Below are 18,305 nucleotides of genomic sequence, written 5' to 3' on the forward strand. Positions count from 1 at the left end.
GCTTTGAAACTAACCAGTGTCCCTGTTCTTTTGAAGAATCTTGTCTGCAGGGTCACATGGCTCCGCACTGATCACACACCAAGGCTTTTTTTTGTTGCTTTAGTTAACACACCACCAGTGTAGCAATATAGATAGAACATGGTGCACTGTGCTTGATACTTTATCTGAATTTGAGTTGCTCCACTGTCATGTTTGAAAGCAACAGCAACTTCATCATCTTCACTGTAATTGGTGTTTCCCCAGAGAGGGGATGTAAATTGTTGTGCTGGGTGGGTTTGAGTTTGAGCATTGCGAAAGATAATTTGAGGGATTGTAAAATCCGAGAGGAGAAGAAGTGCAAACACAATTTATTTTGCTCCGTTTAGGTGAAAATACATAATAACACATTATCTACATGTCCTGACGGGCCTGAATTTGCCGCATCAGAAACAGATGTTATTATCAAAATCTGTATCTTCTGTAACTTTAAATGAAATGCTGCTTTTCTATTGCTATCCAGTTTAGTTTAAACTATTGAACAGGGATTTTCTAACAATCACATCTTTTGTCATTACATTTCTATGTGACTGTATATATTCAGCGGGCACTTCAAATTAGAATTAGAAGTAAAATTACTCCAGAATATGTACATTTTCACCACTTTCTAGTTTTCTGCAAACTTTGGTAACAATTTGAGCATGTTGAAGCCCTCAAAAAGCCCCTTCTTTTGCCTGAAAAATAAAATTTAAAATGTAATAATAATATTTTGTATTATTATAAAAATAATTACACATGCTGTGGTGAGAATTTGAGCATGTCTAGGCCCTGAAAACTCCGAAAGGGAACTACAAGTCCTTTGAAATAAAAAAGGGCCAAGCATATGGCACCAGTAATGCCATCTTCATCATCACAACATCAAATATCCATACATCATACAGCTTATCAGCAGCTTCCACAGTTCTTCGATGGGTTTGAAGTCCAGTTTCCTTTGTTCTTGGTTGTATCCTTTGATGTTGAGCCGTCAACAAACACTCCTTGCATTATCAGCATCAAAGGATTCATGGTCCTATTGCCCGAGATACAGAACCACGTGTTAAGTTGGCATGTAATCAAACTTTGACGCCACACCACAGTCACACAGGGTGATGACCAGACCTTGATTTTTGAGGTAGGTTTTTATCTCCATCTTGTTTAGATGACACTCATCTCAAATTGACGTTGATCTGATGAAAGCCCTGGGACCAGTTTGTCAAACTAAAAAATGTGAAAACACTAAGTGCAATATGGCGGCGGGCTTACTGTTGCTTTTCTCAAAATGCTCCTTGAGACTTTTTGTTGGTCTGGTCATGATACACCTGTGTATCGATTGTTGTGACGATCAGTCAATGTGAACTAAGGGGCTGCGTTCCAGGGGGCGCTGTTGAGACATTTGCCACACCCCTTTAGAATTACTCCAGGATACGTACATTTTCACCAATTAAATTTTCTGCAAAGCTTGGTAACGATTTGAGAATGTTAAGCCCTCAAAAAGCCAATTCATTTGCTTGAAAAAAACTGGGCAGATAGAGATTCTCTTAGTGAGATGCTGACAGGACATTTATTCATACATGTAGTTCCTCTAGCTCTGAACTGGTTCCTCTCAACAAAAACTGACAACGCTCTGTCTCACTCTAAAGATACTGGCTGCCCAGCATTTATTATTTTATTACTGATATTAATTAACTTATTAATTTATCCATTTATTTACTTTAAAGATATCCATTTGTGAAAAATATGTTCTTCAGTCAGAGCCTCTCCTTTGTTTTTATGCTTTTTTCTTTGAGAGGAGATAATCTATCAGAATATATGAATCAAATTTCAATTTCATAAGAAAGGCGAACCAAATATGAAAAACTACCCTGATGAAGTGGCAACAACACGAGCCTGTTGCCTTCACTCTATGAAATCAAATCAATTCAACACATCATTAACATTGGTGGCAAAGTAAAAAAATGTATGCAGCTGTCATTCAGGCTTCAGAAACTTTCCAAGAACTCTGTGGTGCTTGAACAGAGATTTAAATAATCTGCAAAGCCCCTTTTCCAGTGGTCACAAAACCCACGACACCTGGCTCTTGTCTGTAGTGCGAATGGATACAGTCTGGATTCACTCCCAGGTCGAATGACTCAGCAGGGATGGAAACACAACACCCGGATCAAGGTGCTAATTTCTTCTTATTTATTTTGGACGTCCGGACGCGGACGCCGCACCTCTTCCAGCGCAAAGTGATGACGTGCATTGAACTTCTGGGCAAGGGCGCATAAATAGGCCCAATGCTGACAAGAATGCAAGGTTTTCATCATGTTGGTTTCCGTCGCTTGTATGATGTCAGTCGCCTTATCCCACATACCCGCTGATTTTGGTGTAAAAGAGACACAGGAACATATTGGCCCTAATCTTGCTCGTGTTTTTGTGTGTTTACATAGTTGTCCTGGATTTCAGCCGCTCTGCAGTGCATTACTCTGAAGAGTTTATATCTCAAGAAGTGCACAGTTTCCACAAAGGCTTTTGGGGCTGAGGACGATATTTCCACAGGCAGTGATGAATGGAGCTTGTTTGGTGTAACTCTCCCTCCCAGCAAGGCTATCAATTTGCTCCGAAGCAAACAGCTGCTTTCAACTGAGCTGAACTGTACTGAGCCAAGGCCGGGAAGAATTAATGTGATGATGAGAGCGCTCAGTGGAGATTGAGAGGGTGATTTCGGGGTTTGAGACAAACGGGCCCAGCTACAGTCGCAACTGAGTTTTAAGGCTTCATTTTTACAGAATCATCTTCTCCAGACATGTATTGGTTTATCTTCATGGTTCTACTTCAACATTCCTTCTTTTATTTAAACATTTGCCCTCTGTTTAATAATCTGCACTGGGCTATTCAGTGGAACTCATGTATAACTTGGTGCACAGACAAGTGTGAAGACACAGCCTGTTCCACCCAAACCACAGACCACCACTTCCTGTTTGTCTGATTTTCATTTCTGATAAAGAGTCTTATCTGGTCCCAGCTTAACCCTAACTACATATATGTCAGTAGAACTGATGTGCGTCACCTTCCTCAGCTGACACATTCTGCACATTGTAAAAACACCTGCATATAAAATCAGACACATGAATACTCAGTTGTTGGACTTAAACCCGGCTTGTGATGATTGTTTTAAACAGGAGCTTTCCCGTCCTCAGAATGAGCACTGACTCTGAAAGAGGAGGAGACAGAGGAGGAGAAGGAGGAGGGGTAGAAAGATTGTGTTTCTGTTTTTGTCTACCTGCGTTGAAGCACTTGCTCCCGCCTCAACACATTCGACTTCATTGTTTCGTTCCTTTCCACCTCACACTGGTAGAATTTGTTTTATGGGGCTTTCTCACTCGGGCAGAACAGCTCCCCCACAAGTCAGCAGCCTAACCGGCTCCACGACACGGCCGATAGACTCACAGCTCATTGTAAGTGTTGTAATGGGACAAGGAGATGGGAACTTTACTTCTGAGCTGCCACACAGATTTTATGCCGGGCCCATATTGTACGGTCAAAGTCTAAACGTAAGTGCATACCTGTCCAACTGTTTGCTTACACCTCCAGCACTCCTCCGCCCCTGCAGGAGAAACCCGTCTGTCGTCTTTCGTGTTGTTTAAGGTGTGGCCCCCTGGTTGGACCTCTCTGCTCTCCCCTCCCCCGCCAGAGTCCCGACCAATCGCCGCCGCCGAAGAGCTCACCTGAAAGGATTTGCATTCATGGCCCATACTTGATGCTGATTGGCCAGGTGAAAGCACTCTGCCCCAGGGCTCTCTTACCAATGGCGACAGTGCTGTGTGACTCATAGGGAGAGGACAAGTTACTTCACTACACTTCTCCTTTTCTGTTGCAAACAGCAGCCATTGCATTGTCTTTCCCCCCCCCCCGCATCTCCAGTTTTGTTTTGTCGCTGTGAGAAAGACGTGTGCCGCCGAGCAGCGGTCCACACCTTGAGAAACACTTGCTCCCGTTGGAAAGCACCTTGGATTATTCCCTGCTTTGCCTTTTTGTTGTCCATTTTTCTTCTTGATTTTCATTGGTTACTAAGACCGAGACCTGTTCGGTTGCTATTATGGACAGTGTCACCCGAATCCTGTGTCTTTGAGGTTAGTGATGAATACTTCTTCTCCTCTTCACGCTTTTCTCTATGTAGATGGTTATTTAGTGGGAACAAATGAAATGTTTAAATTGATATTATTACATTAACGGGTTAACATACATGTTTTCTGATGTGGTGTTTGTAAGTGAACAGGTAGCTGGGTAGATAGATTGCTATAGCGTTCACCTTTGCTTTAGTTTTAGCATTTTCATGAGCACTTTAAAATTCTCGCAGTGGAGCTGTAACCTGTCATCCAGGCTCAGTTGAGATACCTGCTTTCCCCCCCGCCATATCTAACTTCTTCAAAACCTACTTGTATCAAATGTAGCTCAACCAAACAGCAGCTAAATTCATAAAACATATAAATATGGTAGTTTATAAAGCTGTTACGCCGTTGCACGTATCAAACAATTCCCCTCAAACTCCACTGACACTTCATGGCTTGACACGGTGTGAGATCACGTAATAGCTTTGCGGTCTCATGTTTCTCATTTTAAAAAACTAATCACAATGTTCTTATTTTTGCTGATATGTCTGTTGCTTTCTATTATAAATTCTTGCCTTATATGGCGTGCTGAAGCAAGGGCGGGAACAGGATTCAGCAAGCCCCCTTGACCAAGCCCACATGTATTTTTGTTGGTGTGGTAATCGGTAGTAAGACATCATGTCAGTTCTGATCCCTGGTTGCTTTTCAGATTTGATATAGTTATTTAAATAGTTAAACGCTGCATTAGTTGAGGATGAAACACAGCAGTCGAGCTGTTGTTGCTCTTCACAGTCTTGTACATGAAGTCAGACGTGCAGCGCTTCATGCATCAACATCTTAAGTTCATCAGAACAGAATGTTGCTCATCTTGTAATGTGGGGGATCAGAGTGGCCTCATTTCAGCTCAAAGGGAAGTTTGAACACAGCACTTTGCTTCCTCTTTTTTTTGGCCATTATTCTTAGCTGCCGTTCCCTAACGTCAGTTTTTTCCCCCATCTACCTGTTAAATGATTCTGTTTAATGTTGTCGAGTATCTGTTTCTAAAAGTTGCTCAGTGCAGCAGAGATAAAAATAAAAAAAAACAAGCTTCCTGTTTCATCAGAAACCGACTCTGCACCATGTGAACCACAGGAGTCATGTGCACGTACATTTTCACAGAATAAACAGTTGGTTAAAGCAACATTTGGATTCCACTCCCACTTGCTGTTGAATCCGTTTTTAAATGCTGCTGCAGGTCGAACATTTCCCTCCAAGTTTGGTCCGAGTTTTTTTTTTGTAGTTATTTGCAAAATACCTAAGCTTGTGATTGTTTCATGTGTTTGGCATTCAGAAATGATTTTGTTGATGTAATGTCTGAGCTAACTTTCAGTTGGGGCCTTAGACAGGAGGCTGGGAAGAGATTGCTCCAGAAATACAAGAAGAATTTCTCTACTCGATCATTAACTGAACAATGACTGGGTGTGGATCAGTTTGCTTTGCAATGGGAAAGCACACAAGTTGTTTTTCTGTATTAGTATTTAACACGTGACTCTGTGAGTCAATGGCTCCGTTGTGTGGAGTTGGGATGAGTTTGCATTTGACCTACATTTCTCATTAAACTCCATGCCCACCTCGATTTGGATTGTAAATTAGGCTCTCGTGTCTCAGAGGTGGAACTCACATTGAAGCTGCTGTTTAGTGAAGCTTTGTTTGTCATGAAGCGAGGGAGGGAAGGGGGGGGGGGGGATTGACAGTAGTGTCAGGTTGGCTCTTCTTTCAATTCAAAGTCAACAAGTCCTAGACTGTAATTAGATCATTAGTCTTAGGCAAGATGAGGGAGGCGTTGGAAAGGAGCGGTGTGGCGAGGTGGAGTTTTTTACTCGCAGCCCCAGTATGCTGAGATATGTAAAAATGTAGGAGTCGTGTTTCAGGAACATGCTTGGGAGATAATAACTACTCAGACAACCGTGATGGTTCAGGTACAATCTGTTTTCTTATGCTTTGAATGGATCAAGAGCAGTTTCCTGTCGTTGGGTACAAGCTGTTCTTTATCACAAAAAGGGTCAACAGTATTTCACTGTACTATATATATCACATATGCTGGCAGCAGTAATGCAAATATGATGCATTTGTACAGACTGAGTATTTGACTGATTGGAAGTCAACAAGCTTTAACTCAAAATGTTTGGACTTAAGCTGCAAAGTAGAGAAATTGTCGTTTTTTATATTTGCAATCATGTTCTAAACCAAAAAGTGGCATAATTTCATCTTTAGTAAAATATTTTTCACAATCAATGTATAAGGGACAAGTTATTACCCTTTTTTAAGTAAATTCATGTTTACTAGATTACTTGAAATATCAGCTTTTTTATTTAAGTCTCCTCCCTCTGTATAATTGTCCCATTTATTAAAGAGGATGCAGAGACCCAGTTGACTCATAGTGAAACTACTAGATGCCCGTCTTGTTTACCCACAGGTCGTTATCTTTTCATAAACCCCCGCTGCAAAGTGAGAAAGCAGAGTCAGAGATCCTTTTCTCTTCTGATGGTTTCACTCGGCTGTTTAATATTAAATCAAGATTAGATTGGGCTCATGTTTCCATGTCAATTTCTCCATTTCTTCTTTACTACTTAAATTTCCACAGCACTCTCTTCTTCTGGAGAGGATGGATGGAGACCTAAGGGTTAGAGAAGTAGGTTTGTGACGGGAAGTTCGAGCCTCTGTGACCGTGCTGGGAAAATCTGGGCGGGGAAAGTTAATGTGTAACACTCTCCTCTGTCCCAACAGCTACCGTCATGGTGCCGCTGAGCAAGGCACATAACGTATTTCCAAGTGCTTTAAACTTAACCACGCCAACTAATGCACTGCTGCAACACTCCCTTGATAAATAAAGTCAAATAGATTAAGCAATCGTCTGCTAATGTTGAAACTGTCTCATATTTGGAGCGTGCTGGGACTGGCAGCCGGTTGTTCTGGAGTACGTGTGTCGAACCAAAACTGTGATCATCATATCTGAGCACTTTCCAAAAAAAGTCCCCCCCCCCCCCCCAAAAAAAAACAGTGATGTATTTTTCTTCTTTTTCTTCAGACTTATTTCCTGATAACTGGTGGGAAGGATGTGATGAAATACTGGACTTTTCAGTGATTGTAAAACTCCTCCTTGTACTAACTGAGGTTGGCTCAATTATTTGAATGTTTCTTTACTTTTTCCTTTTGTGGAGGATGAGTTGTAAAGTGACAAGACTTTGAATGGATTTTATACCATATAAATGCAACGTTTCACTAGCACCTCTTTTGATAAAGACTTATCCACACATCTTTTACTCTGACATTCAAACTGTCAAAGACACAAACTCCCAGCCCAAACTTGTTACCCTATTTTGTTTGTGCAAAGACGAAATCCAGAAGTTTGCAGATCGGAGACTCCCATGAGGCTAAAATGGGTCAAAGCTTAGAGCGGATCATTTCAGATGTAGAGAGAGTAAGAGAGTGTGTATGTGTGTGAGAGAGAGAGAGAGAGAGAGAGAGATGATATGTGAAATATCAGGTCACACCTTTTGATAACACTCCTGGTTATGCAACGCACACAGTGCCGGTCAGGGTGCAGATTCTGTCTGCTGTTAATATGGCTGCAAATAGGCTCACTTATCGCAGGTTCAACACAGTGCATCATGCTCGGTGGTGGAAAGCTGAGTTCATTAACTCAGCGTTTGAACTGAATTAAACCGCTTTTACAAAAGGTTTAATTCCACTAAATGAGATCTATCTGACATCTGTGCAGTTATTCCAGTTCAGATTCGATGTTTTAATAGGAAACCATTAAATCGATGTTGACCAGCTTTAGAATAAAATGCTACTTTCATGGCACTTGCGTTTATATTACGTGTTAACTATAAGTTGAACAAGCTGAAACACCTTTTTCAGTGTATACCAACAAGAAGAAGTCATTCCAATTGTTACACAACCACTACCAATATTGTTGAAATCCTAATTGCAGTTCAAGTAACTAAATTTAAACTTTATTAATAGAATTAGTGAATTAGTTTTTGATGGAAATGTTGCTCATTCAACTGGTATCATGATAAACGTCATAGTCCTAGTTACTCACCGAACTTGTGTGGGTGGAGGCAGTTTGAGGTGCAGTATTATTTTGTTCCAGATAAAAGCTCTGTGCAGAGGCTCATAAACATTTCCATGAGCTCGGCCTGTGTTTGAAGCTCGGTCATCTGTGACCGTATCATTGGTAAATACAGGAATATGATACACGTATGACTTTCCTAACAGCCATCTGACTGCTGTAAACTGTGAGCACCGTACACTGCAGCGGCCTGAGCGGTGTTTTTCTTTCCAATTATATGGGTTCCACCCTGCATGAGGTGACATCATGCACAAAATAGGCTCCTAACTGTGAGATGGATGCAAACGTAAAACCAACATGCTCTGTGAAGTACGTTTGAGCTGGTGTCTCATGCCAACTCCCTCACACTCCCTCTGGCTAATTTAAACATTGTGTTGGTTTTAACGCTGTATCACTTTTAACACATGGGCATTCTGACCCCGACACGGAGAGAAATTGATTTCCCACATGGTTTTTCAGAGGCTTTGGTCCCAGACACCCATCTGCAGTGGTGTCTGGAAGCTCCAGCAGCAGGCTGTCATATTGAGAACTGGCCGTGCCCACAATGACTCCGGCATTCAAATAATCTGCCGAACTGCTGTCTGAGTGGAAAGGTCTTAGCTCTGGAGGCCAGGTTTATTTATATCGTGAATTATTAATTTCTTTCTGTAACCTCGCCTCCTTGACTTTTATGATTTGCTTTTATATTATACATGACGGTGGCGTAGTTTTTTATGTGTGTGTGAGTGTCATGCGATGTGGCTGATGAGCTGACATACAAGGGCTGAACCACAGGTTTGACAGGTGCACACAAAACAATCCCCTAAACTAATCTTAACCTCAAACAAATTTTTATCTCGTACGACTACAGAAATGACTGAGTTCTGGGGGATGGTAACTCGACAGAGACATCTCAATTATTCATAATTCATCCATTAAGGAAATCTCAATTATTGTAGCTGATACATTGCAAATGCTAACATTTGAGCTTAATGGCTTTTGAGAATGCTGCTGCCCCTTCCTGCCCCATTCACATCAAAACAAACTGTTGACCTTATTCTGGACTCGCAGGTGTTAACGCTTGATGGTGGTCCTGCCTGACACAGTCGTCATAATGGCAGCAAGCACAATATGGCTTTCAAGCTAACATCCCATGCTAGTGTAAGCTATTTTATTTAGTGACTCTTATTTTGAGGAGGGGTTTTAACTATCAACACAATGCTAAAGTGAAGTTGAGAGGAAATACTCCACAAGCAGATGAACGTACACTAGAGCTTAGTCTATATTCAGTGGCTGCTTCCTGCGGAGGACCCGGTCTACGCAGCCGATGTTTATCAGTGAGAAGCGGCTTGTACGACAATGCTGAATCATTCCCTGTTCAATTCAGTTCTTTGATTCAGTCCAGTAACAGCCGTTTACGACACAGAGTCGTCTGTTTATTCCTGTCGTCCTTTTGCCACCAACACACCGGGCCTCTGCTGAGCTGCCTGAGGCCCAGCTGCTCTCTCTCTCTGTCTTCTACCACGGAGCCGACTTTACAAGCCCCGTCCCTCTGCCTGTTCCTAAGCAACAGCCACTCCTTGTTTACCTTTGCGTTTTTGCATTGTGATTTCTCGTCAGAACAACATAAAGCCAGCCACTTGGGAGACATATAGGAGGGCCTCTTTAGGCAAAGTAGTGTTAAAGCAATAGTTACCATGTTACTGAGGCCGCAGCTGGATGTAGCCTATGTATCTTCCTCAGAGAGAAATAGATTTAGAGCCATCTGTATTAAACTCACAGACTTATCTTCTCCTACTCCCCTCATATAATTAATACAAATCTCTAATATAGTTAAACAATAACACCATGCAAATATTTTGTTATATAACCCGAGTGAGCACATCTGTCTATAGCCAGGCCCTTTATTGTCCTCATCTCCTGCAACCATGCTACACCTTCCCCTCGGCCCGACTGTCGTAAATTAGTGTATTTCATAAAGCCTTCTCAAATATTGACCGAGCAGGACAGATTGTCCTTTTGCTTCCTGCACTGAGCTCAACCATGGCTTCAGAAAAGTGCAATGAACATTTGATTGATGTTTGCAGCAGTTGGAATATATGGAGTAAATTAAATACGTTGGTATTAGTACAGTCATTCTAATTTTTACATCCTTGATGCAGGCACACAGTAGTTGGCAGCCAACGATGACGAGATCTATAGTGACAAGTGACAAGTGATGTTGTAATACCCAAAGTATGCCATGACTTCATGGGAGTGTCAGTTTAGTCACAAAGCTTAACAGTTTTTCCTCTGACCCTACTTGAAGTATGCATAGTAAAAAGTAACGACCCAGCACCTCTGTCCTGAGATCAAGGAATGAGCACACGTTTGCCGGCTTTGAGATTAGATATAGAAACACTGGCCAGTGATACCAAATACCACACTGACCCAGGATCCAATTGTGTGAAATCAGATAAGCTGTCTTGAAGGGGCTAAGCTGTGAGTGGTCCTGTCTGTGAGGCTTTGCAGGGGATCAGATGAGAAGAGCTGATTTAGTCGCTATTAGCTGTTAAACCGAGCTTGATCTGTCAAAATCTTGAAAGCAGCTTTGCCAAAGCTGCAAATTAGCTCGTTTCACAGTGCTGTATCTTTTCCAACAGAAACAATGTCAGCATACACAATAGATACTGTATTGGTGAAGTCATTTGCATTTTCCGTATGTCCTTCAGAAAATAATGTTAAGTCGAGGATTTGAACGAAGTAGTTTTGTGGGAAATAGGCTTATTTTCTCTCTTGTGATGAAAATTTAGATGAGAAAATTTAATACCACTCTTGGGTCTGTATGGTGAATATGAAGCTGCAGGAGAGAGTTAGCTTAGATCAGCATAAAGACTGGGAACAGGAGGAGGTGGGGGGTGATTACCCTGTCTGCAGACAAAAAGCTCACTGCTTTTACTTTTCTATTTAACACTTAGTTAACAGCTGCAGGCTTCAGCTGCATATGTATACAGACGTGAGGGTGCTGTCAATCTTCTCATCTAACTGAGAAAACAATGAGCACGTGTTTTAAAAAGTTGACCTATTCTTTAAACCGCAGCTTCATCCCAAATATGAGGTGGTTCCAGTTCTCTTTGATGCTCCTACCTCTCGAGGCGTGTTGTCTCCTACATATTGCTGCATGCCTGACTATGGGTGGACACATCAGCCCTGCTTGTGTCCAGACCTGTTTGGTATGCAGCCTCCTTTGCAACAGCTGGGTCCCCTGTTCCCAGCCTAGACTCAGACCCGGAGCCCTGAGATTACCTAGTCGTTTGCTGCAAGGCTGGTGTGGAAAGTATCTTGGCAAAGTTCACAAAGTAGAATAGCAGCAAGTGGAATTTTTTCCCCCCTTTGAGAAAATTAGCTGTTGTGGGAAGTTACATAATCAGATGAATGCCATTAGCACAGGCATTGGCACGCTGGTTTATGGTTAAAGAAAGAATTCGGAATGCCATACTTCACCTTGTTTTTAGTCAAGTGTGAGTATGCCGCTGGTATTTGGGTATGATGTCCTCTCTTGCTGCTGGCAGCATGTCTGTGCTGTGACATGTTAATATTGGTATGAATGTGAACACATCAGAGATAGGTGTGTGAATCAGCACGTATAGTATCCAGCACTGGTTCTTCACTGGTTCTTATGAAAACACTCCAGGACTTGTTTAATCTTTTATTCTATAGACAGCCTACTGTATGTATCTGATCCCTATAGGGGAGGCTTGGTTACTGTATAAAAAGAGAACTTAGCATTTACAGTCTAGTCATGCATCAAATTGCTCTCACACAGCAGCCAAAACAACAGCAAGATGAAGCATTTGAAATATGTCAGAAAGAAAGAGGAATCAGCATGTGCAGTTCCAGGCAGCGGACACACGCACAGGCTTGCATGTTTTATGTCCTTTACCTTTTGTGTTATTTTACTTGGAGTGATTTTGAGATAAATGGAATGACAAATGAGCTGAGACCCAAGCGGATATAAGGAGTGAGACGACCTGTTCTTACCTCCCATAGTCATAGAATAGATCCCCTCAAATGAACTGTTGTCAGAAATGACTTAAAAGATAACTGTCAATGTTAATAACACAGAGAACAGGGTTGTATTTGGGAGGTTTTCCTATTGTTTTGAGGCTGATGGGTCTGACCCCACATTTTTCAGTTAAGGAGAAAAGTGGACGTGGTCCTACTGGTGGGACTGTATCAGGAAATGTGTCACTTAATTTCCTGACATGAATTTCTCCCTGCAGCATCTACATTCACAGTGCTGGGATATTGTTACTGATACACCTATAATGAGGAGTTTCCATTTAAAAGCAGGTTTGTAAAGATCAAATTTAATCTAATATAAATAATATTAAAACATATCGGCTCTGACTTTGTTCTGATTAGACCGAAATTCAAAAGAACCCATGATGATTATCATCAATAGATGTAGCATTGTGTCTTTCTTTGTTATAATATGTATTTACTCATTATATTTAAGGATTTATTTAGTGGTAAGGTCGGTGCTATGACCTTGGATAGGTTGGCCTGGCCAAAAATATATAGTTTCATTTTGGATTGTTAAAATACTTGGATTTGCCCAACACCAATCTGACGGTTCCTTATCCTTTTGTCATAGAAAACAATGATGTAGAAAACATTTAGTTGGATTCCCACGTTTAACCTGCTCCGGCTGTTTCACCACTTAAAACGTCAAGCATTACTAGAGGAAGATTAGGTTGCTTTCAGTTGTAACTCTGATCAAACATGACACTCACCCCGTCACTGATGCACCTCACCAGACCAGATGTGCCCTGCATGTAACTAACGATGTCCAGATGTCTTAATAGATTCACGCTGGCATCAGAACATCAGATCAGCAAATCAAACTGATTTTAAGAGGTTTCAAATGTCCTTTCTTGAAATTTACTGCAATTTCCTGTCCTGTTTTCACAACTTCATTGGTTCTTCCTATCTGTGACATGTGTCCTGTTGCCACACGATCGAAATAGGCTGTTGTTTTGATGCATCTGTTAAAGTTAAAACATGTCTCTCTGTGACAATACTTCATCACACATCTGTTAACATAGTAACAATACACCCGTCGTGACACATGTTTAGTTTTGAAGGATTTTATTGTGATTTGAATGTGCGCTAGGATATCTCCAGGCTCATCATTAGTTCACATTAACTAGAAGCAGAAGTTATTAACAGATGGGATTTCTTGTTAATGGATATCTTGTGTGTGCGTTCATGTAGATATTCGTGGTGGCTCATGAAGAGGTTTTATCAGTGGGCTCTAGTTGCACAGACAGCTCATCTGTGAACTTTTTCTCTGACCTATAAGTTAAAACTGCGTGACAGGAAGTTTGTAGCTGTTCTGAGAATCTGTGTGAAACCGACTCATGGGGCCAAGTCAGATGTGTGTGTGTGTGTGTGTGTGTGTGTGTGTGTGTGGTGTGTGTGTGTGTGGAGGGGTTAGTAATGCTTTTTCTGTTTGCACGCCTTGTGTCAGCATTGTGTTGAAGAGGTGTCTGCAAATGGCAGGTGTGGATTTGAGAGTCCTGTTGTGATCCTTGTAAAATCACCATCACTGTCATTCAAAAATTTGTGTGAGTGTTGCAGACTTTTAGACGTAAGAATGCAAGAGACTCTCTGCTGGTTTCTCTTATCTGATCTATTTAATGGTGCGTTCAAATGCCTATCCAAAGAATTCTATTCATTTTTGCATGCAAAACATGTTTTCTGGTGATTGTACCGAGTAAAACAGTTTGTACTTCTGTGTGAAGGCACAAGATTTATCGACCATCTCAGAACAGTCCAATTGAACACATTAATGTCCATAACATCACTTGGGACCATATTTACTCCATTATTCATGCATGGAAATGTTACCTGTATCACACAAGTCACATCTACGAGAGTCGCGGCTTGATGTTTGAGAAGGAAGGAGGGGGAGTCTCGTACTTTCCGCTCTTACACAGAGGAATACGTTTTCGTCTGAGTGTGGTTTAACAGACAGGAAGCAGCAGAACCGACTGTTCAGTGATGCTGTTCGCAAGATTCACAGGTCAGTTTGTGGGTGTGTTTTTTCTCTCTTCCCAGCTAAAAAACATGTCACTGCTATTTCTGGCTGTCATTATTTCTCTTGCATGCCCTGAACAAGAAAGTTTAGGGGGGGTCAGAGGAGTACAGGACAGACGGCAGCCAGTAACATTTAAGAATGTGTCACTTACATTTAAGTGACTTTTGAAATCTGATGTCTGGGGACATTTTCTGAACTTTTAACTCTCAGCAAATGTTTGCACTTTCATCCCTGTCCTCAAAGCCATAGTATCCTACTAATACTGCTGTCTAACCATTAAAAAGTCAAATGTCTAAAAGAGTTAGTTGGCACAAACAAGAGTTGTCACAGGGAAGGCATGGGTCCTTCTCCCAGAGCCTGAAGCCTGAGTGGAAAAGTACAAGGTTTGCAGGAGATGAGATTAAATTCCATTCTCCCTCTGAAAGCCGGTGCTTGAGGTGACTTTTCTTTTTTTCAGTCTTCCTTTGGCCCTTGCCACAGCACAGCCCGATGCCTCCTGTAAGACAGACACTGTCAGTTTGGGCCCGTGTTCTCGTCTCGTCTGTGTTTTCTGACGCCTTGTGTTCTGCAGCTGCATGCTGTTACGCAGTGTCTGTGCCTGCCTCTGTGCCCGCGCTTCTGCCATTTTATCACCGCATGCATGGTGTGGCCTCAGGATTGCGGTGGAAGCACTCCTTTTATTCAGCTCAATAAACTTGAGTTGGAGTTTGAAACAGGGTGAGACATGTTGTATTGCGCAACCCTGCATGACGAGTAAAGTGAATACTTCAAAAATACTGTATACATAACAGTCTTTATGGTGCTGACTGTGCTGCAGTGAAAACCATCTGTGTGGGTTTTTTTCTCTGTTGTTTGTCTGATGCTTAGTTCAATGACATCTGGGTAAAGCATGCTGAAACTGCTGCTCTCCAGAAATGATGACCAGGATGCTGCAGTGCCTCATATGGGCTATCACAGGGCTCCAGGAATGAGCTCCAGCCCCATATCACTGAGTCATTTCCTCTACAGGAACCCAGAGGATCCTGCAAAAACACCATGTCTGCGCTGACAACCATTCAAAAACATGGCAGTGGTGAGCCCACGCATTTTCTGCCATCTTGCACATCTGTGTTTCTCTGCACGGCTGAGCTCAGAAAACCAAACCCTACTTGTGATGTGAAGATTCCACTCTGCTGGTATCGAAATGTCTCTCTGATCGCACAATCAAAAGCAAAATCACTGCTTCTGTCAGTTTTTAAACCTTTTCACGTGAAGGACGACCTTCTATTTACCAGCCAAGCCAGTCCAAGAACCAGTCTCTCACTTTGAGACCATCTCGTATCACAACCCTCCCAGCACACACATGCTGAACAATCATGCCACCTGTGGAAATCTGCATATTTGTAACCCGAGCTGAAACCGGCTGATAAGTAAAGTTTGCCCTGGTCCTTTTCTCTAGTATCTCTCAATGTTTGCACTCACCACATTCAGGGTGAGTCACTGCATAGTCATTCAATTGGCTTAAATTACCTCCTTTCATGGTCAACAATGAGCTCAGCTCAGGAGACTAAAGCGGGGGAAGTAAGGCCTTCTGGGAATTCTCCATTTGTTCATGAATCCTGACTCTAATTGGTTGTTATTGTGACTGGCAGTCACCATACTGTAGGGGCGAGGTAGGCCAGTGTTTGCTTTATACTCGCCCCCCCCCTCAGTCTGCCGCTCATCAGGCTGCCATTCGTAACAGACAGCCCTAATTGCCGGAGATTCACCACGGTCACATGATAAGGGCCACATGGAGCCATACCATCAGCTGACCACATAATGGTTATCTTTAAATCTGGTATTGTGATAATCAAATAGTTGTCACAAATCACATTTAAGAAGCATTTCCTGGACAAAAGAAGCTGTTTTGAATAAGCTGATTTAGGCAATCATGATGGATTCAGTTTATTATAAGAAGGGTTAGGGGTTATCACCAGGGATTACACTTGGATTACTCATCGATAATTTTTATATATCAAATTATATTGTGTATTAAGAAATTGATGGAAGGCACAGAAATTAATCAAATCTGCAGTTCCCCTCATGTCTTCTGAACCTTTTAGCATCTTTCAGCTCATTGTTTTGATTTCATAACCAGCAGCGTTACCTTTTTTTGTTCGGTGAAAGCAGCTGTTTTCAGCAATATTCCTAAAAACGGACTCTGCATGCTCAGCAACAAATAGATGACAAGTTAGCAACTACATCATCAGCTAGATATTTCCCAGATGAGGGGTGGAGACCAAAAACAGAGGCAAAAGAAATTGAATATAGGACTTATACACAACGAATCATGATTTATGATAATGTGCAGCATCCTTCGGGTGAATGTTCCCAATACGTCAGTGCTGCCCTCAACTGCCCAAAAAGCAATGATTAGTTGGTCTTTAGAATAGTTATATGTTAATAGTTATGCTCCAGTGCATGATGGCATTTTGCCTTCATAAAGTTTTTAACAGCAGGCACTAGTAGGAATAAGAAGGAGAGGGGGGGGCTGCTCGGTTGTGTGGTTGGTTTAAAATGCAGTTGCACATTTCTTGCTAAAGACCGCACCAAGATGCCTCCCCTGGTGACCGCACGAAAATACTCTCTGTCAGAGGAAAGGCCCCACCCAGTCCGAGTCACAGGCGCTCTATCCCTCCCCTCGCTGTTCTCCTCCTCCTCTTCTTCTTCTTCATGACGTATAGTTAGTGCAGCTACAGCCCAGCCCCTGTGCTGGGACAAGGCAGCTGTTGTGATGTGCTGGGGGATAATGTGCAGGCTGTGTCTGACTAATGGCTGGCTCTCTTGTATCCCTGTCTGCTGCTAGCACCATGCCAACTGGGCCATCCAGATCAATGCAGCACTGACAGGAGGGATGTAGGCAAAGAAACGTGCACACAAACGCTGACACAGTTTGATACACTGCAGCATGAAACACAACGAGAAAGGAGAATAAAAGAAACACTGTTGCGTCTTGATTCAGTATGATTACGTAATGTGATAACAGTCCGTTTCCTGTCATCTGATAACCCGTAAATGGCTGGATGCTTATGATTTGCTCATCCTTTATCCACAGTGAGCTCGTAAGCGGAAATATTTACACCAATAGCTTCATAACTGTCCATAAATCTAACAGAATCTGTGACGGTTCAAAAGGGGAACTGAGAGGCTCTTGTGCAGAGAACGCCTGATGGTTTAGTGCGAGTAGCTCCTCAGATCGGGGGTAGGAAGGCCGATCGCAGAGTGGTCCCATGTGATGCGGACCGCTGCACATTTGTCTGATCCCACGTCGGGTGTCCCGGTTCAGCTTCACAGAGGCCACTCGAGGGCATCTGCTGTAAATGTGTGAGTGTGTGGTCCACGTGTGAGAAGGCAAACACACGTCCACCCGCGTTTTAGTTTTTCTTTTGTCCTTTGTTACATGATTTATCGTATAGCCCTGCTTTTCCTTCTTGAGTCCGCTAATGTCACCCTCTCCTGGAGCAAACACGCCACGGAGATCACGAAGATCTCCAGACGGACGGCAGCAGCATCCAGCCCAGCAGTAGCTGTAGTGAAACACCCGTCTGTTGTCTGTCTCCCAAGTGATGAGTTCCAGACCGTGGTCACATGTTAATAATCTCTCTGGACGCTCAGCAGAAAGATGAACTTAATCACAGCATTAAATGGACATTTGTTTGTCCCCTGCTCCCCCTTCTCTTTGGCCTCCTCCCCTTCCCGCTGCATAATACAACTGGCCCTAGTAGGCAGCTTCATTAGTCACACAGGCATTTCAAAGCGAATAAACATTGCCATCTCTAACTTCTCAAGTGCTGCCAGCTCTTTGGTGTGTGGGAAGGAAGAGGGCGGGGGGGTTGCGGCTCTTGGGTCTCCTAATCCATGAATTCTTCAGCCCTTCCCCGTCCTTTAGCCCCTCAAACCTGCCTGTGGGTATCTGGTTGTTGGGAAACACCTCGACACACACACACACTCACAAACTAACAAGCAAACGACCTCAGGTTTCTCTCCCCCGCCACCTGCG

At 42.6% G+C, this 18,305-nt stretch overlaps 1 protein-coding gene across 3 annotated transcripts in view; it reads left to right on the forward strand.

The window, feature by feature from the left end:
- The window catches only part of elf1 (E74-like ETS transcription factor 1), a 36,562-nt gene that overhangs the window by 6,474 nt on the left and 11,783 nt on the right, over positions 1 to 18,305 (forward strand). Inside the window, exon 1 of one of the 3 annotated variants that reach the window (XM_061079801.1) lies at positions 3,944 to 4,127. The exons of the other annotated variants lie outside the window; for them this stretch is intronic. The gene's annotated coding sequence lies outside the window, so the exon portion shown is untranslated. Of the gene's footprint in view, positions 1 to 3,943; positions 4,128 to 18,305 lie in introns of those variants that run through there. 3 annotated transcript variants of the gene reach the window in all.

This window comes from Limanda limanda, chromosome 10 (genome assembly GCF_963576545.1).
Source record: "Limanda limanda chromosome 10, fLimLim1.1, whole genome shotgun sequence".
Classification (NCBI taxonomy): domain Eukaryota; kingdom Metazoa; phylum Chordata; class Actinopteri; order Pleuronectiformes; family Pleuronectidae; genus Limanda; species Limanda limanda.